We start from the raw sequence: 25,494 nt of genomic DNA on the forward strand, positions 1-25,494 counted from the left end.
GCATGAGTTTTTAAAATCGCACTTACACTCATTGTACAGAATTCGCACGTACACTCTCTTGTACTCATTCACATATAAATACTTATGTGTATAGCTCTCTGGATGACTAACTGTTTACGGCTCATGAATTTAACGTGACTCAAGCCACTTTCGTATCACTTGCTCAACTCTACGAAGGAACTTAGTTAGACTGTGTGCGTGCCTATATCGGACTCTGTAGTTGGATTTCGCCTTCATCTGTGTTTTTTTTTTTTGCTGTGTTGTCATCGCCATAGAACCCCCACATCTTTTTGTGGCCATGGATGTTGCACTTTTCCATTTGAAATCTTAACGGCTATAGCTGTGGGTTTTGATTTTGATTTGATTTATTTTAATTTCTTTGATGTTTTCTTTGTATTTTGGTTGTTGAAGGAATTGGTAGGTAAACCACTCACGCATATTATTCTAATTATAATTGTTAAGCAACCGTTTAATCGACGTAAATATAGAGCAAGACTAACCAACTATGGTAATGGTCAACAAATTGCAAAGGATTTTTTGGACTTACCGAATAGGAATCCTTCAGTAATTAAAAAATGGACCAATAATTTTAAATCTAAAGCAAGTCAGATTCTAGGTCAAAAAGGAGTGGAAATAAGTGCCGAAGTAAATAGCAATCAAAATAGTGTTTTTGAAATGTAAAATAACACTGCATTAGTGGAGTAACAAACCGAAAATCAAAAATAAATTTAACGAATTGAAGTTATACGAAAAGGTGATGCACAGTGGTTGTGAAAAAATGGTTCAATTTGTGAAGAATAATTCTCGTATGTACACTGAAAAAAGAATGCCCAGTTCCAAAGATTTTGTCTTTACTTTAAAAATTTTGGTATTGATTCCGAGCCAAAGAAGCGGAGAATACAAGTAAGGATACTTTTAAAACACAAGTCTCCTTTAAATTTGGGTTTTGTGTACTTGCTTCTAGCTTTTTTCTTGCTTTTTCAGTTTTTTTTTCATATGGTATCAAAGACCTTTAAAAACGAGTTAACGACAACTTTATTTTCCAAATTAAGACTCGACTTCCAGTAGAAATTATGCTATGTTTCAAGTAAAAACGTCTTTAAAATAAAGTGTTGAAAAAGAATTTTTCCGAATTATTAACGTCAAGTTGATCTTAGCCCAAACATTTTTTCTTCCCTATTATGATACCATTCTTAAGTGAAATCACTTAATTATAAGGGCAATACTACTTCATTGAAAAGTTAATAGATTTTAAACAAGGAAAAAAACTTTATATTAGAGAAATGCGTCTTCTATGCTAAGCAATTCGCATTCGTATTTTAAGGACATGAAATCTTTGGCCATACGACAATATTTTTTTGTATGTGTAATTTTCATAAGGAATTAACATAAAAGACCAAAATTTAATCATCTCACCCGGTCAGATCTCTATACAGGCTATGGTAATGTGTAGTGGCCAACACTGAAACATATGTATAGTCAGGCTTGCGAGATTGGTATTTGGCATTTTGTTTTCAGTAACTTAATAATATCAATTCCCATAATCTTCTTGTCCAATAAGCTCGAATAGATATTGTAATAATATGTAGTGTAAACATTAGTTTATTTGTTTTTATACCCTGCGCCACACTGTGGAACAGGGTATTATAAGTTAGTGCATATGTTTGTAACACTCAGAAGGAGACGAGATAGACACTGAGTCGATATAACAATGTCCGTCTGTCCGTGCGTCCGTCTGTCTGTGAACACATTTTTGTGATCAAAGTCTAGGTCGCAATTTAAGTCCAATCGCCTTCAAATTTGACACATGTTCCTAATTTGGGTCAGAATAGAAGAAATGGAAGAAATCGGTTCAGATTTAGATATAGTTCCCATATATATCTTTCGCCCGATATGCACTAATATGGACCCAGCAGCCAGATTTTTGGCCGAATTTGGTTGAAATTTTGCACTAGGAGTACAATTAGTAGTATAGTCAAGTGTGCAAAATTTGATTGAAATCGGTTCAGATTTAGATATAGCTCCCATATATATCGTTCGCCCGATATGGACTAATATGGTCCTAGAAGCCAGAGTTTTGGCCCAATTTGTTTGAAATTTTGCACTAGGAGTACAATTAGTAGTGCAGTTAAGTGTACAAAAAATTTGATTGAAATCGGTTCAGATTTAGATACAGCTCCCATATATATCTTTCGCCCGATATGGACTAATATGGTTCGAATAGCCAGAGTTTTGGCCCAATTTGGTTGAAATTTTGCACAGGGAGTAGATTTAGCATTGTATCTATGCGTGCCAAGTTTGATTGAAATCGGTTCAGATTTATATATAGCTCCCATATATAGCTTTCGCCCGATTTACACTCATATGAGCACAGAGGCCAATTTTTCACTCCGATTTAGTTGAAATTTTGCACAGGGAGTAAAATTAGCATTGTAGCTATGCGTGCCAAATTTGATTGAAATCGGTTCAGATTTATATATAGCTCCCATATATAGCTTTCGCCCGATTTACACTCATATGACCACAGAGGCCAATTTTTTACTACGATTTAGTTGAAATTTTGCACAGGGAGTAGAATTAGCATTGTTGCTAAGCGTGCCAAATTTGGTTGAAATCGGTTCAGATTTAGATATAGCTCCCATATATATGTTTTTCTGATTTCGACAAAAATGGTCAAAATACCAACATTTTCCTTGTAAAATCGCCACTGCTTAGTCGAAAAGTTGTAAAAATGACTCCAATTTTCCTAAACTTCTAATACATTTATATCGAGCGATAAATCATAAATAAACTTTTGCGAAGTTTCCTTAAAATTGCTTCAGTTTTAAATGTTTCCCATATTTTTTTAGTATTTAGAAGATTTTGTCAAAATTGCATTTCTATGAAACATTTTGTCAAAATTTTATTTTTTTAGGCAATTTTCTCAAAATTTTATTTCTTTAAAAAATTTTGTTAAAATTTTATTGCTATTGAAAGTTTTGTCAACATTTTATTTCATATTTGTTGTTTTGATCTCATTGCGTTGTCTAAACTACAAGAGTATCTTAACCAACAGAGGAAAAGTATGTTTGTCAAATTTATTTGGGCAAAGCCCTATAGACTGCAAGTTGGTTGGATGGACGCACGTTTCGGAATTACCACATTTCCTCATCAGCATCCTCTACTTGAATCAAACCTATTAATCAATTATCAGGATAAATTCGGGCAGTTCACTAAACCCAAATTGAACCACACTCGAACCTTCCGAAAAAAGGTTTATGATAGTTGGCCTCTGCCAAAATAAATCTTTGTACAAAAATCTCTCTTTTCCTTTGTCAAACCATCGGTTTGAGTGCAGTTGGCTGGGTTTGTTTTGAGCGTGCTTCCTCTTACTTCATTCGTTTTTGTTTTTTATTGTTGGTTTGTACTTCATTCATATTTGTGGTTTTGATCTCAGCTTTAAAACCATTGCGTTGACTAAACTACAAGAGTAGCTTAACCAAAAGAGGAAAATAAATGTTTGCCAAATTTACTTTGGCAAAGCCCTATAGACTGCAAGATGGTTGGATGGACGCACGTTTCAGAATTACCACATTCCTCATCAGCATCATCTACTTGCAGCAAAAATATTAACCAATTATCAGAATGAATTCGGGTAGTTCACTAAACCCAAAGTGAACCAAACTCGAACCTTCCGAAAAAAAGGTTCATAGTTCATTCTTACTATTTTTGGGAATCGTACGAAACTTTTCATTTGCTTTAGTTCATATTGAAATGTGTACGGTCATTGAACTTTATACTCACCTTTAGTTCTTAAAATGTTTGAGACATACTTAAAAAAACGAAATTTTCATTGGGCTGTGGAAATTTCGCAAAAATAATAAAATTTAACTACAAACAAATATTGTTTTTTTGCAATAATAATAAGTTTAATTTAAGTTAGTTTAACTACGGAAATTTTTTTTGTGTACAATATGTACATATTCTATTCTAAATTTCACTAAAATATTTCCAATTAAAAAGTTGATTGAAGTTGAAAGTTTTTTCAATTAATACAATTAACTTTTTAATCAAGAAAGAAGCATTAATTAAGCCAATGATTAAAAATTGTAAAATTTTTAATTAAAAATTAATTGATATAATTAACTTTTTAATCAAACTCCGAAGACTAAGTAAGCTAAAAAAGTGGTGTTTTTTTAATTTAAATAAAAATTTATTTGAAACAATCAAGTTTTTAATCAAACTTAAAACACAAAGTCAGATAAGAAAACAATTGCATATAGTAACGTTTTTAACTCAAAAAATTAATTGAGTTTTGCAATCAAAATCAATTAAATTTTTAATTGAATCAATAAAAAAATTAATTAAAATTTTCAAATAAATCAATTAATTTTTTAATCAAATATTGTTTTATACCCAATTCAAACTGTGATTGACACTATCATTTACTTGATTGAAGATATTTCAATTAAAAAATTAATTGGGTTAATTAATTTCTTGATTGAATCAGATTTTTGTTTTGTATAGTAAAAATTCATTTCTGTTGATAATTGCCAAATTTTTATTTCTATAAAAAATGTTGTTGAATTTTTATATCTACGCAGAAAGCATTTCATGAAAATGTTTGTGTATACAAACAAAATAATATTGTAATTTTTGAACTTACAATAAATTGTTGTTAAAGAAAAATTTTAGGTTAAACAAAATTTTTGTTGATATAACAAAATTGGTTGCTAATGCGACAAAATATTACTAAAATCTTAATTGTATTTATAAATTACGTTGCTAGCTCAAATTAAATTTTAATTGTATTGACAAGAAAATTAATTGATATTTTTTTGTGTGTACAAAATTATGTAAAATTTTTGTTTCTATAGAAAACTTGTCAAATTTTTATTTCTATTGACTCTTACTTACCTCTTACTAAGAGAGGAATATTTTACAAAATATGTCACAACATCAAAAATTCTTCCATTTTTTTATAGAATTCTACCAATGGCAAAAATATGTTGACTAAATTTTCTATAGAAATTCATTTTTGACAAAATTTTCTATAGAAATAAAATTTTGACAAAATTTTCTATAGGAATAAAATTTTTACAAAATTTTTTATAAAAATAAAATTTTGACAAACGTTTCTATAGAAATAAAATTTTGACAAAATTTTCTATAGAAATTAAATTTTGTTTAATTGGTTGCTTGGTCAATTCTTTATGTTCCTTTTATTTTTTATATAAATAATTTGACCTAAATTCATTGATGTAATCCCAACGTTTCGTCAATATTTTTTGACTTCTTTCAGGGGATTTCGTAAAATTTACATTTAAATCCTTATATTATATTACAGTTTTTAAACATACATTTTGAACGGACAATCTGAATATAAAATTAAAATAAAAATGAAAACAAAAACAAAACACAGCTCAATTTTAGTATCAAAATTTTGACAAAATTTTCTATAGACATAAAATTTTGACAAAATTTTCTATAGAAATAAAATGTTGACAAAATTTTCTACAGACATAAAATTTTTCAAAATAAGATTTTTTGGTTTGGACATTTTTTCAGTAAAATTGTCTCCAAAGTTAGGTAGAATGTTTAGGGCGCGAGTGGCAACCGTGATTGGGATACAAAAGCGTGATCAACGAATACTCGGACTACGACAGAATACGCATCATATGGTTGCCGGAACAAGAGAAGATGTAAAGGCAAATGAACTGGCGATAAGAGCTTAGTCAAATGTATATGGAAGTGAAAACGCAAAGCCTACCTCTATTGGCATTGGATGAATGGACACGGGAGACATAAGGCGATGTGGAACGATGCAACGGTCATAACGGTCAAATGCTACCAATTCAAACAAATCTAAACAATTTCTAACATTTTATATTATTTCCCATATTTTAGCAAGAAAAACGAAAAAATATAGAGCTTTACTTTGTTGCATTATAATATATCAGACATCTGGAGATCGGTCTATCAGAATTTATAGTTTCAGAGAAATCGGATCAAAAGGCCGTCTCCGAAATGAGAAATTTTTAATATGGTGTTTTTTCCAGTTACGAAAGGGTAGTTGCCAATAATCAATATAACAATAATTCAATAATCTGATATTTTCTTTTCACGGTCTTATCACACGATATCTTCGGTATCTAATAGACTTTTTTAAGATGAGTATAAAATTCGGAATAATAAGTATGTGAACTAAATAGGTCATAAAGAATCATTTTTATTTTCCGGCAATTCCGTCATGATTCGCCTTAAATCCTGCTGAACTGCTTAATAAAACACTTGCTATTTTTTTTTTTTCGCTTACAAACCCACCAATTTCCGTCTCAATACAATTTCAATCAATCACATTCGATTTTTAGTGCAATTTTATTTTCGTTTTTGACATTATTGCAAATGAATTGCTTGCTGGGCTGATGACTTGTTAATTTATTTTCAATTAATTGCATCTCAAGAAAAATGCAGCTCAAGCGACTTTCCATGCACTTCATCTTCCTACGAATGCTTTGGGAGTTTCTTTTGAGGGAAAACCGCTAGAAAAAAAACACGAACACCTACATAAGTCAAATGAGTTTTTCCAATAAGCCAAATAAGTGAAGAAAATAAGGTAACCTGATACCCATAACTTTTCTTTTTATCCATCCAACTGGCATTAGACATTAGTTTCAACGTTGCCTGGAAAGATCATTGAAAGCAAAGCGGCTGGCTGGCTGACTGGCTGCTTGACTCAACCAGCCATCCCCTAAGAAATAACAACAATTAAAGTCGAACCAATGAAGGCGATGCGACATCAAATAAGATTTTGCTAAATGCTCTCAAAGTGCGTTGAATGGGAAAAGTCTGTGGCGGTTGCAACCACATCGACCGGTGATGGAAATCAAATCAGATTTCGAAAAAAATTGAACAGTGAACATTTTCTTGTCCTCACACACAGGTTATTTAAATCAATGGGGATTTTTTTCTTTAAATTTTAAATACTGGGCGGTAAAAATGAAAGTTCATTATTTAAGACAACAATCGATGACGTTCGAAAAACGCCTTCATTAGTTTGTATTAGGGAATTTATTTTGTCTCATGTCACCAAATAATGACGACGATTGGACGACAATTAAAGGGTGTTTAATAACAAACCCACGTTTACAGATTGAATAGGATTTTCGCAGCGAAATCCCTAATAATCGTGACAAAAATGCTCTATAAATATGAGCCTCTCGAAAATTACGTCCAAAACTTATTGAAGTAGGATCCAAAAAAATTAAATCATTTTCTTGGGGAATATTTTAATACTCCCTGACCAAAAATACAGTTAAATTGACTGTAAGCCTTGAGAGATATACCTCTCAATCAATCAATATATTGATTAGTAATAGCAAATTACATTCAATTCGTTTGATGTTTGTGTATGTGCACTAACAACCGTGCAATAATTGGTCCATACAGGTCCCATATAAAGTGACACCCTACCCAAGATTTAACTTGGAGTAACAAACTTCCAATGGTCAGGTTGAAATTATGCCTTTTAATTACCAAGGTTCATAATTATAGACTCATCGATATGAAACGATCAGCAACCAATAACATACATATTGACATACAATTTAGAAGACAATGTTAAGAAGGTTTAAGATCCTTAGTGGAACTTTGTATGCAATCCATGGTGGAGGGTACATAAGATTCGGCCAGATCGAACTTTCGGCCCTATTAACTAGTTAACCATTAAAATACAGGTATTACATTACTTTTCCATCCTGACATTTCGTTGGTTTATTTCTAAGTTTCTAATGGACACATTTCAAGAAGATCAGGGTTATTATATAACCTGGCCCTATATTGCCTCACAGTATAATAATAAAAGAAGCGGCAATGCTCAGTCCAGTGTTTCATTATTACAAATGCAATAATGACACAAAGAAAATTAGAATATAATACTTTAAAAAAATCGACACTAAGCTTATAGTCATTAACACCCAGAACAACAACAAAATTAATTCATAATGCACTGTAACCGCGCCTTCCCCAGGCCACTGATGTTGGCATCACAACCGCCTACTCACCTGTTGCAAAAAATTAACTAATTTCAATAAGAACTATAAAGAATGACATGAAAATGTCATTGTACATGGAGAAACTTAAATAACTCAGTAATTAATATTTTAATTGAAAACGTAACCATTTTCATCCATTTATTTCCCAGCAAAAAAATTGGAAGTCCTTCTAAAGACACAACTTTAAAATTGCTTCCAAAAATGTTCACCCAAAGATGTTCTTTATTTTAACTACACTGGAAGTTCTTTTAATTCAATTTTTTATAACAATTTTTATAGCTCAATTAAAAAATTAATTGGATCAATAAATTTCGTGATTGAATCAGACTTTTTTTGTGTGTACGATTTCTAAAAGCCCAAAAGTCAAATTGGAAGATCGGTCTATATGGGGGTTATACCAAAGAATGCGCATTTATTTGCGGACAAAAATACCTTTTGATTTCCTATTTCTGGCAAATCGGATGAAAACCTGTGGAGTCTATGTTAGATTCTCAAGCTTCATTATTGAAGACTGTAGTGTGATTACAACATCGTTATACAGACACCGTTAAATCGTTATAGAATTCTACCTGATCAAGAATACTGGCTATAGTGGGATAGTGCATAGTAGCTATAGCATACCATTAGGTTTTTTTCCGGGAACGGGATCCCGGGAATTCCCAGGAAATTGCTATTTTTCGCTCCCGCTTTCCCGGGAATGAAGTGCGGGAAATTTTCTTTACAATATTTTATGTATCATAGGGGGTTTTATATGGCAAATGACTGTTGAAATCTAGTTAAAGCGGATTTTGGAAGTGTAATGTGAATAACTATGGTACCAAGTCGTAGTAGTTGCCTTGTGGAACATACATAGTCGTGGGTTCTAATCCATAATCCAACGGGCTCCCAATTGTTAAAAAGAAGTATGCACTTCCTAATTTATGATTGTCATATTTCTGTAAACCGACATTCCGATAGACTGGTAGACTGAGTAAACCTTTAAAAACGACGGGGCATTTTACCTTATGTAACCCACGTTGGCAATTGCATAATTTCATATTTATTGCAAGGATGTTTTTTATACCCTCCATCATAGGATGGGGGTATATTAACTTTGTCATTCCGTTTGTAACACATCGAAATATTGCTCTAAGACCCCATAAAGTATATATATTCTGGATCGTGGTGAAATTCTGAGTCGATCTAAGTATGTCCGTCCGTCCGTCTGTTGAAATCACGCTAACTTCCGAACGAAACAAGCTATCTTGAAACTTGGCACAAGTAGTTGTTATCGATGTAGGTCGGACGGTATTGAAAATAGGCCATATCGGTCCACTTTTACGTATAGCCCCCATATAAAAGGACCCTCAGATTTGGCTTGTGGAGCCTCTAACAGAAGCATATTTCATCCGATCCGGCTGAAATTTGGTATATGGTGTTGGTATATGGTCTCTAACAACCATGCAAAAATTAGTCCACATCGGTCCATAATTATATATAGCCCCCATATAAACCGATCCCCAGATTTGGCTTGCGGAGCCTCAAAGAGAAGCAAATTTCATCCGATCCGGCTGAAATTTGGTAAACGGTGTTAGTATATGGTCTCTAACAACCGTGCAAAAATTGGTTTACATCGGTCCATAATTATATATAGCCCCTATATAAACCGATCCCCAGATTTGGCTTGTGGAGCCTCTAAGAGAAGCATATTTTATCCGATCCGGCTGAAATTTGGTACATGGTATTGGTATATGGTCTCTAACAACCATGCAAAAATTGGTCCACATCGGTTCATAATTATATATAGCCCCCATATAAACCGATCCCCAGATTTGGCTTGCGAAGTCTCCAAGAGAAGCAAATTTCTTCCAATCCGGTTGTAATTTGGAACATGGTGTTAGTATATGATCTTTAACAACCGTGGCAGAATTGGTCCATATCGGTCCATAATTATATATAGCCCCCATATAAAACGTTCTCCAGATTTGACCTCCGGAGCCTCTTGGAGGAGCAAAATTCATCCGATCCGGTTCAAATTAGGAACGTGGTGTTAGTATATGGTCGCTAACCACTATACCAAAATTGGTCCAATCACACAAAAATTGGTCCATATCGGTTCATAATCATGGTTGCCACTAGAGCCAAAAATAATCTACCAAAATTTTATTTCTATAGAAAATTTTGTTAAAATTTTATTCGGTTCATAATAAAATTTTCATCATTGTCTAAATAGAAAATTTTGCTAAAATTTTATTTCTGTAGAAAATTTTGTCAAAATTGTATGTCTACTTTGTCAAACTGTATTATATACGTATTGGATCGATCTTTTTATACCCTCCACCATAGGATGGGGGTATATTAACTTTGTCATTCCGTTTGTAACACATCGAAATATTGCTCTAAGACCCCATAAAGTATATATATTCTGGGTCGTGGTGAAATTCTGAGTCGATCTAAGCATGTCCGTCCGTCCGTCCGTCTGTCCGTCTGTCCGTCCGTCCGTCTGTCCGGCTGTCCGTCCGTCTGTGGAAATCACGCTAACTTCCGAACGAAACAAGCTATCGACTTGAAACTTGGCACAAGTAGTTGTTATTGATGTAGGTCGGATGGTATTGAAAATGGGCCATATCGGACCACGTTTACGTATAGCCCCCATATAAACCGATCCCCAAATTTGGCTTGGGGAGCCTCCCGGAGCAGCAAAATTAATCCGATCCGGTTGAAATTTGGTACGTGGTCTAAGTATACGGTCTCTAACAACCATGCAAAAATTGGTCCATATCGGTCCATAATTATATATAGCCCCCATATAAACCGATCCCCAGATTTGACCTCCGGAGCCTCTTGGAGGGGCAAAATTCATCCGATCCGATTGAAATTTGGTACCTGATGTTAGTATATGGTCTCTAACAACCATGCAAAAATTGGTCCATATCGGTCCATAATTATATATAGCCCCCATATAAACCGATCCCCAGATTTGACCTCCGGAGACTTTTGGAGGGGCAAAATTCATCCAATCCGGTTGAAATTTGGTACCTGATGTTAGTATACGGCCTCTAACAACCATGCAAAAATTGGTCCATATCGGTCCATAATTATATATAGCTCCCATATAAACCGATCCCCAGATTTGACCACCGGAGCCTCTTGGAGGAGCAAAATTCATCCGATCCGGTTGAAATTTAGTACGTGGTCTTAGTATACGGTTTTTAACAACGATGCAAAAATTGGTCCATATCGGTCCATAATTATATATAGACCCCATATAAACCGATCCCCAGATTTGACCTCCGGAGCCTCTTGGAGGGGCAAAATTCATCCGATCCGGTTGAAATTTGGTACCTGATGTTAGTTTACGGCCTCTAATAACCATGCAAAAATTGGTCCATATCGGTCCATAATTATATATAGCCCCCATATAAACCGATCCCCAGATTTGACCTCCGGAGCCTCTTGGAAGAGCAAAATTCATCCGATCCAGTTGAAATTTGGTACATGGTGTTAGTATATGGTCTTTAACAACCATGCAAAAATTGGTCCATATCGGTCCATAATTATATATAGTTCCCATATAATCCGTCCCCACATTTGACGTCCGGAACCTCTTGGAGGAGCAAAAGTCATCCGATACGGTTGAAATTTGGTACATTTTGTCAATATATGGCCTCTAACAGCCATGTAAAAATTGGTCCATATCGGTCTTTAGTTATATATATCCGATGACTTATTACACAAAAATTGGTCCATATCGCCAAAAATAATCTACCAAAACTTTATTTCCATAGAAAATTTTGTCAAATTTTATTACTGTAGAAAGTTTTGTCAAAATTTCATTTCTATAGAAAGTTTTGTCAAAAGTTTATTTCTATACAAATGTCTGTCAAAATTTTATTTCCATAGAAAATTTTGTCAAAATTTTATTTCTATAGAAAATTTTGTAATCTACCAAAACTTTATTTCCATAGAAAATTTTGTCAAATTTTATTACTATAGAAAGTTTTGTTAAAATTTCGTTTCTATAGAAAGTTTTGTCAAAAGTTTATTCTATAGAAATGTTTGTCAAAATTTTATTTCTATAGAAAATTTTGTAAAAAATTTATTTCTGTAGAAAATTTTGTCAACATTTTATTTCTATACTAAGTTTTGTCAAAATTTCATTTCTATACAAAATTTTGTCAACATTTTATTTCTATAGAAATTTTTGTCAAAATTGTATTGCTATAGAAAATTTTGTCAACATTTTACTTCCATAGAAAATTTTGTCAACATTTTATTTCTATAGAAAATTTTGTCAAGTTTTTATTTCTATAGAAAATTTTGTCAAATTTTTATTTCTATAGAAAATTTTGTCAAAATTTTATTTCTATAGAAAATTTTGTCAAACTAGATTATATACGTATTTAATCGGCCTTTTTTTTGTTTAATATATACCCCATATGGGCTAACTTACAATTTAGAAGACAGTGTTAAAAAGTTTTACGATACCTTGCCATCGGCAAGTGTTACCTTTAGTAGAAGTTCCTACGCAATCCATGGTGGAGGGTACATAAGATTCGGCCTGGCCGAACTTACGGCCGTATATACTTGTTTGATTTAATATATACCACGTATGGACTTACATACAATTTAGAAGATGGTGTTAGGAGGTTTTAAGATACCTTGCCATCGGCAAGCGTTACCGCAACTTAAGTAATTCGATTCTGGATGGCAGTGTTTAGAAGAAGTTTCTACGCAATCCATGATGGAGGGTACATAAGCTTCGGCCTGGCCGAACTTACATAGTTACTTTAATTTCAAATCTATACGTTATACACATTAGGCCTAAAATCTATTAAAATTGGAGTTTTAAGCCCTTATTTATAGGACATACGACAACTGAAATCTAGTTAAAGTGGATTGTGGAAGTGTAATGTGAATCTCGTATTACATGGTAGTGTTTCCCTTTTGGGAATATTGACTGAACATGTGCATTTATTGACCCCGTTTAACGACGGTGAAGTCGAAATAAGTTTCTGTAATTTTCAAACTGTTTTTTAGTGTTACAAAAAAGCCCACTATATTAATAGCGTTCTTCTGAAAACTATACCGACAGAGACTGCCTTAACCATTGTCAAAATGTTTTGTATTATTTCGTATTTTAGTATGATTTATGGCTGATGTAAGAGAACAACATAATATATATTGTTAGTTGTCCAGAGACCGCCTTATAACCGTAGCTTTAGGCTATTTCTAATTTATTCAAATGTCTAAATGTATTCCACAACAAAGCAGGTTTCCCTTTGACCGGGATCCCGGGAAATTCAAAAAAAGAAAAAAATCCCGCTTTCCCGGGAATGCAAAAAAAAAAGTCCGGGAAAAAGAAAACCCTACATACCATATATAGATATAGCCCGTCTGTGATCTGAAAATGCATGCAAACCCCCAATGCATGCCCAATTTTAGCATTCCATACTGGAGCGTATATTCATTTTTTCTCTCTCTGTATTTAACAAACGGCTCGTCTATAAGGGGGACACATACTATAAAATCGGGTATAACGGTAGTGGCGCCGTCACCTTAACACTATTCTCCATGAACTTCTTTCAAGGGGGCAAACCTCTTGTGTAAATTGTCTCTTGGAATGAAATGATTTAAGAACACATGTTCGAATGTCTACAACATATCTTGGTGGTTTGATGTTATTGTTTGTTGTTGGTGTTGTTGTTCGATGAAAATGTTAATCATTCTCGGAGTGTGTGTGTGTGTATGAGTGAGTGACTGAATTAAAATTACCACAAATCGCAGAGAATGGTTACATGTACATATACTCAAACCCCTCCACAGCCATAAAACCCCAGTAAGAGAGATTGCTCAATTAAAATTCTAATAAACAAATGCATAACAAGTGACCAATCCCTAAATGCAATGCTAATGTTAATCATGCAAATTTTTAAAGATTTTTTTCTGTTTTTTGTTATTTTTCCATTTAAACAGCATAACCAGCACACCACAGCCATAGGAGTTTGGATGATTGTATATTTGATTGGCTACATGAGGTGATATTCCTAGACAAAAAAAGTGCTTAAGTGCCTTACTTAGTCACTTTGGTGAGTGCGCAAACGCACGTGGGTTTTTGTGGGTTTGGGAATTATTTCACATTTGTTTCACAAGTCAACCAACACGACATCAGAGTAATTTAATGTTTCTCATTTAAAATTCAAATCTTTGGTCAAAGTTCGACAATTTTTATGAGAAATTTCCCTCTGGCTAATGTGTGAATTTGTGTCCACGCAAAGAACCTTTTTCTTACACCTTTTTTTGTTATTGTTTGTTGATGTGGTTTAATAATGTAAAACTTCATTGGAAATGAAAGCTTTATTGTGTTCCAATTGAAATTCATTGGAATTATTTAACCGTTCACTATGTTTTGCAAAATCCAACCAAGCAAACTCAACAAAAGTGTCAGAGGTGATTACAGGGCCTGTGTAAAAAATTCACTGCTGTTATAAATGATGTAGTTGCGTGTAGGTGAACGTTTATAACAAAGACTCTTAACCCTTTGACTACCAATGCGCACTAAATAAAAGAATTTAGAAGTCGAACAATTCACATTGGCTTCATGCATAAGTACAAAATATTTTCTTAATTTCAAGAAAAGTTTAAACTAAAGATGTGAAATCGTCAAAATAAAAATAAATAAACAAAAGAAACCAGCAATCAATGAGCTTCCAAAAAAGTATTTTGGATCCCCAAATTGTGATCCGGAAGTAGTGCAACCTTGGATCATATCCAATGCATTTTACATTAGCTTGTCATAGGACGGAAGTACCTCATTTTTGGATTCTTTGCATTGCTTTAGAAGTTTTGGCTTGGAAGTTCATTTGGATGAAGAAATTTATAAAAACTAAAAAACAAACTTTTTTTATCCAATTTCACCATAACAGAACGTTTTAGCATTCTCAGCCACAAACGCCATTGATCACGATGCATCGAAACGTCGATTTAAATGTTTGTGATACGAATGGCAAGATATTCTAACTAGTTCCTGATATGTTCTTTATTATTGTGAATGAAAAAATAAAGAACGCTGATGCAAGTTTCACCAGCGGCAATTTTTGTATCAAATATTTTTCTAAATTTGTTTTATGTTACACATCGTTTTTATATTGTTATTTTCGGCATATATAAATAAACAAACAAAACCAAACAAAAGGCTAAACCTTTACAAAAGAACCTCCATGGAAGTGAAAAAGTCAAGTGTCACTGGTTCAAATGACAGCGGGAATGAACTTTTTATTATTATTTTTTTACCTTTTTATTGATTTTCTATTTTTATACCCTCCACCATAGGATGGGGGTATATTAACTTTGTCATTCCGTTTGTAACACATCGAAATGTTGCTCTAAGACCCCATAAAGTATATACATATATTCTGCGTCGTGGTGAAATTCTGAGTCGATCTAAGCATGTCCGTCCATCCGTCCGTCCGTCTGTTTGTTGAAATCACGCTAACTTCCGAACGAAAAAAGCTATCGACTTGAAACTTGGCACAAGTAGTTGTTATTGATGTAGGTCGGATGGTATTGAAAATGGGCCATATCGGTCCACTTTTACGTATAGCCCCCACACTGGTAGAAAAAGTTTCGTTAATACGATGAATTTCTACGTTGTATTAACGAAATTCTTCATTAAAAGTCAGCCAACGTAGCATTTCGTTATAACAACGCAATTTTACGTTATATTTACGAAACCTTTTATGGAATACATTTCGTAGTATTAACGAATTATTACGTTGTTATTACGTAGCCTTTTCGTTGTATTAATGAATATTATTCGTTGTATGAATGAAATTTATTCATTGTATGGATGCAGCTTATACGTTGTATGAATGAAAATCATTCATTGTATGAATGAAAGGCGAGCGTTGTATAAATGAACACAAACGTTATATTAATGAAACCCAACCAAGTATTGCATTTGAGTGTAGTTATTGGTAGTGTATTATTTTTGTTAATATATTTGAAATATGATTTATATATAGTAGGAAATAATATTTATTGATAAATTAAGTAATTTAATAATCATATATTGTGACTTTCACTTAAGAAAAAAAACCTCTTATTTCTAAGACCAAAAAATGATAATCGTATCGCCGTGTCCATTTATCCAACCAAGGTTCTTCATCTGAAAGTTCACTTCCCCGGGGCATTTTCACTAAAGATTAAAAATTTATACTAAATTTCTTGCGAATATACAAAAAAACACCAATTTAACTCACCCACAATCTAGGTTTTTTATTCACAACGAAACTGTAATGAGCCTGTGCACTCTTCAGCGAAAAGAACGTAAATGTTGTTAAGGTTTGCCCATCAGACAAGTTTTCTGTTGAACTTTTTACCGTTTGTTTTTTATGACGCACACGCAAACATGTGCTTATTGCCATGCTTACATGTGTATGTACAAATTACATAGACGCTACAGACGTATTAGAGAGAGTATGGAGAGACGTTTTAGAGAGAGAGAGAGATAGAGAGAGTAAGGAGAGGCAGAAATACTCAAACTCCCATTCGTATTATTAATGAACATATTTCATTAATATAACGAAATAAAACAATTTAAAATTTATTTTTTAACGATCCATATCGTTATATTAACGATCGCTTTCGTTTTATAAATGAAATTTTCAATTCCAGTTTCGGAGTATATAAAACGACTATTTTAAGGGCTAAAAGTTTCCAAAATTTACTCTCTATGTGCAAATGATTATAATAATTCCATCTTAGAGAATTTGTTTATTGAAATTCTTGATACAATTACAAAGTTAATATTCGTAATATTAACGAAACGTGTTTCATTAATATAACGAAAAGCCAAAACACAAAATTGTCTTTTAACGATTGATTTCGTTGTATTAACGATCACTTTCGTTCTTATAACGAAAAATTGCGTAATATTAACGAAAAATTATCAACGAAGCCCGTTCGTTAATAGTACGAAACATTTTTCTACCAGTGCATATACACACAAAGAAAATTTCATTAAAACTCAGCCAACGAAAAATTTTCATTGATATAACGAAACATTTTCGTTAATACAATGAAAATATTCGTTAATAGTATGAAGCGTTACGTTGGTTGACAGAAAATTCGTTATAATAACGAAAAATTTCGTTATATGAACGAATTTGTTTCATTGGCTGACTTTTAACGACACATTTCGTTAATATAACGAAACTTTTTCTACTAGTGTAAAGGGACCCTCAGATTTGGCTTGTGGAGCCTCAAAGAGAAGCAAATTTCATCCGATCCGGCTGAAATTTGGTACATGATGTTGGTATATGGTCTCTAACAACCGTGCAAAAATTGGTCCACATCGGTCCATAATTATATATAGATCCCATATAAACCGATCCCCAGATTTGGCTTGCGGAGCCTCAAAGAGAAGCAAATTGCATCCGATCCGGCTGAAATTTGGTACATGGTATTGATATATGGTCTCTAACAACCGTGCAAAAATTGGTCCACATCGGTCCATAATTATATATAGCGCCCATATAAACCGATCCCCAGATTTGGCTTGCGAAGTCTCCAAGAGAAGCAAATTTCATCCAATCCGGTTGTAATTTTGAACACGGTGTTAGTATATGATCTTTAACAACCGTGCCAGAATTGGTCCATATCGGTCCATAATTATATATAGCCCCCATATAAAACGTTCTCCAGATTTGACCTCCGGAGCCTCTTGGAGGAGCAAAATTCATCCGATCCGGTTCAAATTAGGAACGTGGTGTTAGTATATGGTCGCTAACAACCATACCAAAATTGGTCCAATCACACAAAAATTGGTCCATATCGGTTCATAATCATGGTTGCCACTAGAGCCAAAAATAATCTACCAAAATTTTATTTATATAGAAAATTTTGTCAAAATTTTATTTCTGGAGAAAATTCTGTTAAAATTTTATTCGGTTCATAATAAAATTTTCATCATTGTCAAAATTTTATTTCTATAGAAAATTTTGTCAAAATTGTATTTCTAGAGAAAATTTTCTTCAAATTTTATTCGGTTCATAATCATGGTTGCCACTCGAGCCAAAAATAATCTACCAAGATGTTGTTTCTATAGAATATTTTGTCAATAGTTTATTTCTATAGAATATTTTATTTCTGTAGCAATTTTTGTCAAAATTTTCTTTCTATAGAAAATTTTGTCAAAATTTTTATTTCTATAGAAAATTTTGTGAAAATTTTATTTCTATAGAAAATTTTGTTAAAATTTTATTTCTGTAGAAAATTTTGTAAAAATGTTATGTCTACTTTGTCAAAATGAATTATATACGTATTGGATCGATCTTTTTATACCCTCCACCATAGGATGGGGGTATATTAACTTTGTCATTCCGTTTGTAACACATCGAAATATTGCTCTAAGACTCCATAAAGTATATATATTCTGGGTCGTGGTGAAATTCTGAGTCGATCTAAGCATGTCCGTCCGTCCGTCCGTCTGTCCGTCTGTCCGGCTGTCCGTCCGTCTGTGGAAATCACGCTAACTTCCGAACGAAACTAGCTATCGACTTGAAACTTGACACAAGTAGTTGTTATTGATGTTGGTCGGATGGTATTGAAAATGGGTCATATCGGCCCACGTTTACGTATAGCCCCCATATAAACCGATCCCCAAATTTGGCTTGCGGAGCCTTCCGGAGCAGCAAAATTCATCCGATCCGGTTGAAATTTGGTACGTGGTCTAAGTATACGGTCTCTAATAACCATGCAAAAATTGGTCCATAACGGTCCATAATTATATATAGCCCCCATATAAACCGATCCCCAGATTTGACCTCCGGAGCCTCTTGGAGGGGCAAAATTCATCCGATCCGGTTGAAATTTGGTACCTGATGTTAGTATACGGTCTCTAAAACCATGCAAAAATTGGTCCATATCGGTCCATAAATATATATAGCTCCCATATGAACCGATCCCCAGATTTGACCTCCGGAGCCTCTTGGAGGGGCAAAATTCATCCGATCCGGTTGAAATTTGGTACCTGATGTTAGTATACGGTCTCTAACAACCATGCAAAAACTGGTCCATATCGGTCCATAATTATATATAGCTCCCATATAAACCGATCCCCAGATTTGACCTCCGGAGCCTCTTGGAGGGGCAAAATTCATCCGATCCGTTTGAAATTGGGTACCTGATGTTAGTATACGGTCTCTAACAAGCATGCAAAAATTGGTCCATATCGGTCCATAATTATATATAGCTCCCATAAACCGATCCCCAGATTTGAACTCTGGAGCCTCTTGGATGAGCAAAATTCATCCGATCCAATTGAAATTTAGTACGTGGTGTTAGTATATGGTCTCTAACAACCATGCAAAAATTGGTCCATATCGGTCCATAATTATATATAGCTCCCATATAAACCGATCCCCAGATTTGACCTCCGGAGCCTCTTGGAGGAGCAAAAGTCATCCGATGCGGTTGAAATTTGGTACATTTCGTTAGTATATGGCCTCTAACAGCCATGTAAAAATTGTAAAATTTTATTACTATAGAAAGTTTTGTCAAAATGTCATTTCTATAGAAAGTTTTGTGAAAAGTTTATTTCTATAGCAATGTTTGTCAACATTTTATTTCCATAGAAAATTTTGTCAAAATTTTATTTCTGTAGAAAATTTTGTAAAAAATTTATTTCTGTAGAAAATTTTGTCAACATTTTATTTCTATAGACAATTTTGTCAACATTTTATTTCTATAGAACATTTTGTCAACATTTTATTTCTATAGAAAATTTAGTCAACATTTTATTTCTATAGAAACTTTTGTCAAAATTTTATTGCTATAGAAAATTTTGTCAACATTTTACTTCCATAGAAAATTTTGTCAACATTTTATTTCTATAGAAAATTTTGTCAAGTTTTTATTTCTATAGAAAATTTTGTCAAAATTTTATTTCTATAGAAAATTTTGTCAAACTGAATTATATAAGTATTTAATCGGCCTTTTTTTGTTTAATATATACCCCTTATGGACTAACTTACAATTTAGAAGACAGTGTTAAAAAGTTTTACGATACCTTGCCATCGGCAAGTGTTATCGCAACCCAAGTAATTCGATTGTGGATGACAGCCTTTAGTAGAAGTTCCTAAGCAATCCATGGTGGAGGGTACATAAGATTCGGCCTGGCCGAACTTACGGCCGTATATACTTGTTTGATTTAATATATACCACGTATGGACTAACATACAATTTTGAAGATGGTGTTAGGAGGTTTTAAGATACCTTGCCATCGGCAAGCGTTACCGCAACTTAAGTAATTCGATTGTGGATGGCAGTGTTTAGAAGAACATTCTACGCAATCCATGATGGAGGGTACATAAGCTTCGGCCTGGCCGAACTTACGGCCGTATATACTTGTTTTTTAATTGTATTGTATACAAGCAAAGCCGTCGGAAATGATATTTAATTTAGAATCAGTTTAGATTTATTCGAATTGGCTACCTTTGGCTGCACGAAAGTGGTATTTTGGCTCATTCCAAGCGAAACGCCTTTTTGTCCAAAATGCTGCAGGCTGTATATATGACACGAGGAACTTTCGTTTTAAGCACTTCTTGTTGACTGAGTCCTGTTGGGATGCTCATGGCACACAACTAAATTTTTTTTTTTAACTTTTTCCAATTCTCTAAAATGAAAATTTAAATCGGCTAATAAAACTAAGAAGTCTGGAAATGTAATTTTTTGTTTGTTTCTTTTATAAATTTCGTAGTAGCCAATGCCACTTATTTAAAAATAATAAAATCTCATTTTAAAAGCATTCACAAACAATTGTCATTGCTTTGATAAGCAAATCCAACATATGGTCATTAATACATCATACATTCATAAGTCATATCTCATAGCACAATCTCAAAATCCTAACATCAAATCCTTGAAGAGAGTTATTGACTGTTAAACCCCTTCTGCATCTCTTATGGATATACCTTCATAAATTTCCAGGAATTTCAAAACGAAAAAATTGTAACAGCCTAGAGAATGAACTATATCCAACACTTGAAAATTGACATTGGAAAACCACAAGGGCTCAAACACAGGCAGTAGATGATGGTCATCCAGACATTTCACCCACTGCGTTAAAAATGAAATAGAAATAAAAATAAAAAAGAACAGGATAATGACCTTAGAAACAAAAATGTAAAAATTCAAGAAACAAAAAACAAGGACTAACCAAAACAAGTCAATGTTGGAGTGAAATTAATTAATTCATTTGGGACCAACTAAATGTCAAAATTAATAAATTTCTCTAGAGCTAGCATTGCATTTCTAAAAACCCTTATACTTTGCCAAGGATGACCACCACCACCATACCGAGTGCATCAATTCCAACCCTCTGATGAGCAATCAGCCCAGATGACCAACTGTTGTTTTCCCTTTTTAACCACTCGCAGTGTACTGTGTTGGCGAGGATATCATAGGAGGGGCGGTTAGTGTTGCATGAAACCCATAATTTTCAAATTTTTCACTTTATTATCAAGTGAAGAAAAATCCATAAGAGTTAAAACTATTCTAATGTGAATGTAGTAGGGTAAATAGGTGGGGGGGAAAACTCGAAGAGGGCAAAAACCCAATTCTGTTTGGACTGGCATACGAAAAACTCGTGGCCAACACACTTTTAAATAAGCGTAGCGTGTTAATTGTCTTTAACTAAGAATACCGCTTCGTAGGTTTTATCAAGACCATGATCATCATCATGGTCAATACGATACTTCGTCCTTACAGAGGTATTCATAGCCTGGTTTTGACCATATGGCGTTATCATAAGAATATTAAGTAGAGAGACACATACTTGTGAAGTCTATATGTATGAGGGTGGTTTGAGGAGTCAAGTGTTTTATGGAAATCAAACAGAATTTCTAATTGAAATATTGACATAGTATAGTGTTCTAGAGGCTAGTGGTGAACAAGTTACAGGGACACAGAAAAACATCCTTCGTTAGATTAATGGGCGTATATGTGGAGGACCTAGACCCCGAGATCCTATTCCCATTATCGGGCCAAAGCACAAATCTTGCAGGTACAAATTCGTTCCATAACGGAATGTGTTAATTGGCTCCGAAAAAATGTCATGAAGACACAAAACATTAACATTTTTACAGGTTGTCGGAAGGGCATTGAAGGCAATAGCAGACTCTAAAGTTCATTTGCGAATCGTATTAACATATACTGCAACCTAACCCACAATAAACTAAATTTATGTTTATCATATATAACTTTGTCATTGCGTTTGTAACACATCGAAACATTGGTCTCAGTCGAGTTGATTTAGCGGTGTACGTCCGTCCGTCCCATATAATTCGAGGCTTGTGGGGCCTCTTGAAGGAGCAAATTTGGCACGTGGTATTATTCTATGGTTTTTAACAACCATACAAAAATTGGTCCTTATCGGTCCATATAAACCGATCTCCAGATTTGGCTTTCGGAGCCAGTTGAAATTTGTTACGTAATGCTAGTCTAAGCCCTATAATAACCATGCAATAATTGGCGGGGTTAAAAATGCCGAATATTAACTATACAAAAAAAAAACTGATTCAATCACAAAATTAATTGATCCAATTAATTTTTTAATTGAAATGTATTCAATCAAGAAAATTATAGTAATTGGACATCAAAAAATACTTGATTAAAAAAATAATTGATTTCATTAGAAAATTAAAGTTAATATTTTAATTGAAACAAAATTAAATTTTTAATTGATGTTGATTGAAAAATCAATTAATTATTTAATTAAAAACAAAACTATTTTTAATCCTTTTTAGTTTGATTCAAAAATTAATTGTTTCAAGAAAATTTTTAATTACAAATTAAAAAAAAAAAAAAAAAAAAAAACAAGTATATACGGCCGTAAGTTCGACCAGGCCGAATCTTATGTACCCTCCACCATGGATTACGTAGAAACTTCTACAAAAGACTGTCATCCACAATCGAATTACTTTGGTTGTGGTATCTTAAAACTTCTTAACATTGTTTTCTAAATTGTGAGTTAGTCCATACGTGGTACATATTAGACAAAAAAGGTATGTATTGGTAAGTCCACAAATAATTACGAATCGATATGGACTTTTGCACGACACGTAGAGAGCCAGAATTGAAATATGGGGGTCGCTTATTGGGGGCTATATACAATTTTGAACTTGATATGGACCAATTTTTGTGTGATTGGGGATCGAATTATCTGAGGGCTATATATAACTATAGACTGATATGGACCTAGTTAGGCATGGTTGTTAACGGCCATATACTAGCACAATGTACCAAATTTCAACTGACTCGGATGAAATTTGCTCCTCCAAGAGGCTCCAAAACCAAATCTCGGGATCGGTTTATATGGGGGCTATATATGATTATGGACTGATATGGACCACTTTTGGCGTGGTTGTTAAATATCATATACTATTTACCACCACGTACCAAATTTCAACCAGATCGGATGAATTTTGCTTCTCCATAAAGCACCGGAGGTCAAATCTGAGGATCGGTTCATATGGGAACTATATATAATTATGGACTGATATGAACCAATTCCTGCATGGTTGTTGGATACAATATACTAACATCACGTACCAAATTTCAACCGAATCGGATGAATTTTGCTCTTCCAAGGGGCTCCGGAGGTCAAATCGGGGGATCGGTTTATATGGCGGCTATATATAATTATGGACCGATGTGGACCAATTTTTGCATACTAACACCATGACCATATACTAACACCATGTACCAAATTTCAGCCGGATCGGATGAAATTTACTTCTCTTAGAGGCTCCGCAAGCCAAATCTGGGAATCGGTTTAATTGGGAGCTATATATAAAATATGGACCGATGTCGACCATTTGTTGCATGGTTGTTAGAGATCATATACTAACACCATGTATCAAATTTCAGCCGGATCGGATGAAATTTGCTTCTCTTAGAGGATTCGCAAGCCAAATTTGGGGATCCGTTTATATGGGGGCTATACGTAAAAGTGAACCGATATGGCTCATTTGCAATACCATCCGACCTACATCAACAACAACTACTTGTGCCAAGTTTCAAGTCGATAGCTTGTTTCGTTCGGAAGTTAGCGTTATTTCAACAGACGGACGGACGGACAGGCTCAGATCGACTCAGAATTTCACCACGACCCTGAATACATATACTTTATGGGGTCTTAGAGCAATATTTCGATGTGTTACAAACGGAATGACAAAGTTAATATACCCCCCATCCTATGGTGGTATAGGATATATTTATATAGCAGTAAGTTCGGCCGGGCCGAATCTTAACTACCCACCACCATTAATCAAATACAGTGAACCTCTGACAGATGAACACCACCACGGTTGCCTAAATTTTGTCCACCTTTGAGAGGTGTACAGGTATGAAAGGTTGATTTTAATGTGTTAATATAGGAAACGTTCCCAGACAACTGTCCATGATTGGGAGGAGTCCGAGTTTTTGGAGTGTCCATGGAATCATTAACATCTCTTGTAAGTTCGCAAGCAAATGATGAATTACACCTTGATTTCAAATCTAAAATCTTAAGATTTTTACCCTCATTATTTAAATGCTTACGAGAAGGAAAATCTGGAAATTTTACATTCAGTTTCAAGCAATTTTCATGATTAGTTCGCCTTCTATACCCTTAAGAAGTGAAATCGGTCTATATGGAGGCCTTACCAAATGGACCAATAAAAACTAAATCCGATACACGTTTTTGTGAGTCTAAAATACCAGTGTATTATAATTTCAAGCAAATCGGATAAAAACTACGGTTTCTAGACACCCAAGGAGTTAAATCCGGAGATCGGTCTATATGGTCCTAAAATACCTCTAGATTTCCAATTTCAAGCAAATTGGATAAAAACTACGGTTTATATCAGCCCAAGACTCCAAATCGGGAGGTCGGTTTATATGGAGACTATATCAAAACCTGGACCGATGTAGACCATCTTCGAACTTGACTTGTCTGCAGACAAAAGACGAATTTGTGCAAACTTTCAGCACGATTGCTCCATTACTGAAGACTGTAGCATGATTACGACAGAAAGACAGACAGACGAACATTGTTATATCATTTGAGAATTTCTCCCTGATGGATTGGAAAAAAATTTAAACAGATTCTGATTTTTTTTTTGGAGACAACCCTTATTTCTATATTTAAGGGGCACATGTTTATGGGAGCTTTATCTCAATCTGAATAGAAATACCTGAAATTTGAGTAACAATGGTTAATAAATAAGAGTATTATGGCTGTATTTTGGAAAATCGGACGATACATACATATAAATGGGAGCTATATCTAAACCTAAACCTGAAATTTTGCACAATTGGAGGGTGGTGAATTATATTATGTTGTAGCCAAATTTGACACCGATCGGGAGAGCAATCTGACCCAATTTATTTAAATCGGGCGATACAAATATATGGGAGTTATTTCTGAATTTGATCCTAT

The 25,494-nt window shown here is 33.9% G+C and overlaps 1 long non-coding RNA gene across 1 annotated transcript; it reads right to left on the reverse strand.

Annotated features, from left to right (window-relative positions):
- Window positions 1–15,996: 15,996 nt before the first annotated feature.
- LOC142224084 (uncharacterized) lies at window positions 15,997–16,467 on the reverse strand. Its single transcript, XR_012719026.1, has 2 exons — window positions 16,274–16,467; window positions 15,997–16,209 (listed from the first exon to the last, which is right to left on the reverse strand). It is a non-coding gene; the product is annotated as an uncharacterized LOC142224084 (long non-coding RNA).
- Window positions 16,468–25,494: the final 9,027 nt, after the last annotated feature.

This window comes from Haematobia irritans, chromosome 2 (genome assembly GCF_050003625.1).
Source record: "Haematobia irritans isolate KBUSLIRL chromosome 2, ASM5000362v1, whole genome shotgun sequence".
Taxonomy (NCBI): domain Eukaryota; kingdom Metazoa; phylum Arthropoda; class Insecta; order Diptera; family Muscidae; genus Haematobia; species Haematobia irritans.